Source organism: Monodelphis domestica, chromosome 1 (genome assembly GCF_027887165.1).
Source record: "Monodelphis domestica isolate mMonDom1 chromosome 1, mMonDom1.pri, whole genome shotgun sequence".
NCBI classification, from domain to species: Eukaryota; Metazoa; Chordata; class Mammalia; order Didelphimorphia; family Didelphidae; genus Monodelphis; species Monodelphis domestica.
The window spans coordinates 378496421-378501799 of record NC_077227.1 but is presented as its reverse complement, the minus strand read 5'-3'; positions in this window follow the sequence as shown (position 1 = coordinate 378501799).

The following is a 5379-nucleotide window of genomic DNA, read 5'->3' as shown; positions in this document are numbered from 1 at the left end:
CAAATGTTTTGGTCAATAACGATTTGCTACATAGATCCTTTACATATAGATTACCAATTTTCATCAAATTTGGAAATTATGATATGAAATACAACACTTCAACAAGTCTAAATATAATTAAGTCTTCCTTTGATTCAGAAAGCCTTCAGGATTTTGTAGTGCCTCAAGGCCATCATTGTTCTGTAAATACATTGATTGCCAATTAATTAAAATTTCCCATGGATAAAATGCTAGAGAAGGTCAAATTATGGAGTTTTCAGGGCTAAAGAGTATAAACCTTAAAATTCCTTAGACTTATAAATGTTGGAATTTTCACCATTGGGATATTTCATACTTGGAAAATTTCTTACTGATAGTCTATTGGAATGGGAACCCCATTGGCATGGGAGGTTCCTTCTCTTCCCTTCTTAAGATTACTTTAGGACAGAAACCTTTTGCTGAACAATGGAAAGGACTCTGACCTATGCTTAAGCATAGAACAGGAATTTCTTTGAGTCATGATTGATTTTAGAATTGATACAATGGAGATACTTGGAATCAATCTCCACCCTACTCAGTCCTAACAGGATTGAGTAAGGGCTGCAGCCTAGATCAAAATTTAATTATTCCAATCTCTACCCTACTCAGGTTAACAGGATTTAGAAAGGGCTGTAGCAAAGGAGCAAAGATTTAATCATTTGAAAATATGACCTTCAACAGACATGTGCAAAGCCTCTGGGCGGTCCTGGGTTAAGCTAGAGCCTCCATTGGCACAGGGAAATTGATGGACAGTGATTGGTAGATGTGAGAACTGAGGGGAGGCAACTTGGATGGTTTCCTTAAAGATCAGGGGGGTCTGAAGACTCGGGGGGTGGTTGAGGAGTTGATTGGAGTGGTGGCAGTGTACTCTGAGAAGCTTGCTCTGAAGGAAGCTGAAGGTGGGGGCCTCTGAGACTGTTTCTCCATTTTGGTCACGTGAGTAATAGGGACTGATCTCTTTTCTTTGCCCCAGCTATCTAAGGGCTTGGGCCTTTTGGCCCAGCCTAAACAGAAGGGGTATTTAAGCCCTATTCCCTTCTCTCCCTTTTTCTCTCTCTCTATCTCTAATTCCTTTCTTCCTCCTATTGAAATTAAACTCCATAAAAGGTTGACAGCTGACTTGAGTTTTCATTTAGGAATTACATAGCTGAATTCCTTGGCGACCTTAAATTAATATATATCAGTCTTTTAAAGTGATTCCCTTGTCACAAGAGGACATAGCAACAGATGTGAGGTTATCCCATCTTCTTTTCAGGGGATTTAGGAATATTTAAATCAATCTTAGGATAATTCATTTATTCATTCAATCCATTTACTGAGCTGATGAAATAGAACTTTGTACTAAAGAAGTCTGAATTTTTTCTTTTTCTTTTATAGGCGTGTACTTTTTTGTAAATTTTGGGCTAGGTATGCATTTCTGAGTTTCTAAACTTTTTCTGTGTCATCTGCTGGCCTTCATGTGTTGTTACCTGTGGCTTTTGCAAAACTCTCCCAAATTCTCATTTAATTTTTTATATTGACCTGCAATATATTGAAACTGAGATGAAGAAAGTTGAGATATGCAAGGGATATCTGTACATAGGTTCAAAGAATTTTAGAACTGTTATTGACAGAGATCATGTAGTCCAACTCCCTCTTTGAAGACCTATCTTGGCCAAGTCAATGACTCAAAAAATATTTATTTCCTAATTATGTGTAATTTTTCTCTATTATATGTAAATTTTATAACATTAATTTAAAAAAAAATTGAGTTCCAAATTCTCTCTCTCCCTCCCCTTCTTGAGAAGGTAAGCAATTTAATATGGTAGTAGTCTCTTGGTAACCGAGGATAAAGATTGTCTTTGTGCGTTTTCATCTATGGTGTATAGATGAGTGTGCACAAAGACACTTGTGCATGAAGGAGATTTAAGTGGAAAAGTTGTTGCACAGAGACAGTCCCACTCTCTCGGCGTTGGAAGCCTGGGTCCATTGGCACGAAAAATCATTACATTTGGAGACTTACTCAGCTGCATTGGATGGCCGTGTTGTCTTTTGTGCTCCAACACGCCCTGAGCAATCCACAGTGCTTTGCTGCGTCGTCATCTCAGCCATTGAACCTTCTTATTGGTTTCTTCCATCTGTTCGGCCGAAGCAGTCTTCACATGCTGGGTGAGTAAAGCCTTAGTTCACCAGGGGTTGATGACCTGATGGCTACCCTCACAAGGTTTAGCCAGCCAGTCGAAGCCGTTGCCTGGGGTGTGGCCGCTGCCGCATGCTAGCAGCTACGGGAGCCACAAGTGAGAGCTGGGTGTCAGGTGAGGGTCAGAGGCTGGAGAGCTGCCTTAGGAGGGCATGACAAGCCCTCCATCCAGAGATACTACCCATCCCTGAGTACCCCATACACCCCAGCAATTTAATATAGACATGAGTAATCATGCAAAGCATTATTTGCCTTGTTGTGGAAAAAAGAAAAAAAAAGTCAGACCAAAAAGACCTTATAAGACTAATAAAGAAAAAAAAAGTATGCTTCAATCTTCAGATTCTTTCTTTCTCTGGAGGTAGAGAGCATTTTTCATCCTGAGTCTTTCAGAATTGTCTTGAACCATTTTATTGCTGAGAATAGCCAAGTCATTCACAATTGATCATTAGACAATATCTCACTTGCTGTGTACAGTATTCTTTTGGCTCAGCACACTTCACTTTGCAACAGTTCATATAAGTCTTCCCAGGTTTTTCTGAAAGCATCCTGTTTATCATTTCTTCTGACGCAATAGTATTCCAACACAATTATATACCACAGCTTGTTCAGTCTTCCTAATTGATGTTCATCCCTTCAATTTCCAATTCTTTGCCACCACAAAAAGAGCTACCATAAATATTTTTGTACATATAAGTTTTCTTTATTTAAATCTCATTGGGAATCACCCCTAGTAGTAGCATTGTTGGGTCAAGGGGTATGCACAACTTTATAGCTCTTCTGACATAGTTGCAAATTGCTCTCCAAAACAGTTGGATCAGTTCACAATACCAATAACTGTGAATATGTGGAAGATAAATGAAGAGAGACTGAATCAGATCCTTTGAGTATGTAGAGTTCCTATTGTCAGAACTGTTCAGCCCTCATGAACAGAGGCAATTTCCGGAGAAGACTAGGTTTGACAGCAATTCAACTAGCTGACCAACTATAGAGCAAAGGGAGGACATGGACTTGTCTAGAAGCTGACAGTGAGGAGTCAACTGGACACCTCCTTAGGTAATTTCTAAGGGGATGCACACCTAATTTGAAAGTATTTTTCAAAAACTATTTCCCTAAATACGACCTGATTGAATTGAGAGACACCATTTGAAAATAGTTCAGATCAAACTAAACAAGTCCAAGACCTGAAGGAGAAGTTGGAGAGGACTGAAAATGATTTGAAACAAAAGGAAATTGATGAAATAAAGAATCTGAACACTGTTAGGACTTACAAAACATCTAGTCCCCAGAAACCTAGTTATCAGGGAAGACAAGTGCAGAAAGAGACTAGGGAATGTTTCTTTCATCACAGGAAAGGTCACTTGATTAGAAATTGCTTTTTGAAGAAGAAACATGAGAGTAATAACAGACAAACAAAATGCACAAACTAGGTACAAAAAGTTCACTTGTTGTTCACATTGCAAGTTACAGTCCTCACAGCAAGCTCCGGACTTGGGTGAAATGCAACTGGCCATAAAAACTGGAGCTAAGCCTAAATATTCTGATAAGGTTAGAAAAGAGTTATGAAGCCAGGTCCATAAGATATTTAGTGTGGCACTTGGAGATAGAAGAAATAGTGAGAAAGAGGCTGCAGTTGTAAATAATAGAAAAAAACTTGGGAAATAGTGAAAATTCAGTGCAAGAAAGTGGATCTGTGAATGACAGCCATTGCAATAAAGCAAGAGAAAAGCAGAGCCAGATTAAAGAAATAGAAGCAGAAATTAATGAAATAACATCTCAAATTGCAAATGAAATAAGAGACTATGAAAAGAACTGTATTGTAACTAAACAGGAAAAGTCTGTAAAGGAAATCAGATCATTCCTAGAGAACTTTTTTCCAGTGTAGAGTGGATAATGGGATTGAATTATGCAAAAGGAAAAGAAAAAAGAGTCACAAGTACTCAAGCATGATTTGTGACTGATACAAAGACACATAATTTCAATTCCCTAAAGTTACTGTTGCTAGAGATGACAGTGCTTTAAATACATTCACAGATGACATCCCACCACCAAACTTAATTAATTCTGTAAATAGCTTTATGGCAGGGGTACCCTTAGAAACTACATCTAGTTTGAATCCAGAAGCTGAAGCCTTCCATCCAGTACTGAGTGATATAGTTGAGGAAAAATTAACTGAAAATGGAGCTGACTTTTGAACACAATAATCCTGTTCAAAGTTTTGGAGGTGACATATCAGTTAAATTTGAAAAGCAGGATGGAATGGAATACTTACCAATTGGAAAAACTACCATGGATTCAAAAGACAGACTTGAATCCCCAATTCTAAGGGGCACAGGGGAATTTAGCCAAAGTAACTGTCATTATTTAGGTTCATGTTCCACTGTAGTTGGAAATGGATCTAATAAAAAAGAATTAACTGGGTTACATATGCAACTGGCAAAGGGTAGCAAAGACTTGAGTAGTAATTTGGTGGCAATAAACTCTTTGGCTACACACAGGCCAGAACCACATGTGTGGATTAAGGTGGGAAAGAAAAGCTACAAGGCTCTCTTAGATACTGGTGCTTCAAAATCTGCCCTGAAGACATGTCCAGGGGATACCAACATAGGGGGTGTGATTTCTGTAGCTGCAGCAACAGGAAAAATACAACAGGTCCCTGAACTCAAAAGCACTATAGTTGAACTGGGTCCTCTCACCATAGATCATACCTTCTTGTTGATTCCATCATGCCCAAACAACCTTTTAGGATATGAATTTTTTTGTGCAAGATACAGGCAACACTACAATGTGAAAAATATGGGGAAATGTATTTGCATCTACCCAAGAATTCACTGAAGCACTATCCGTTGTTATACTTAGAACAACTTGAGGAAGAACCTGAAAAGATTCAAGTTGTAATTTCTATGTATGACATACCCACAGATATTCCACAGGGGGTGTTTGCAAAACATCAAAATGATATGGGTCAGATTAAATCGATTACTCCTGTTAGGATTGAGGTCAGGGAAGGAATACCACCTAAGATACCACAATACAAATTGAGTAGAGAAGCAAGAGAAGGGATAACACCTATCATAAATAGTTTGCTTGAGCAAGGTATACTGAGACCTACAGTATCTGAATACAATAGCCCAATATTAGCTATTAAATAGAATAAGCTAAATGAGATGGCACTCCTGCATGGA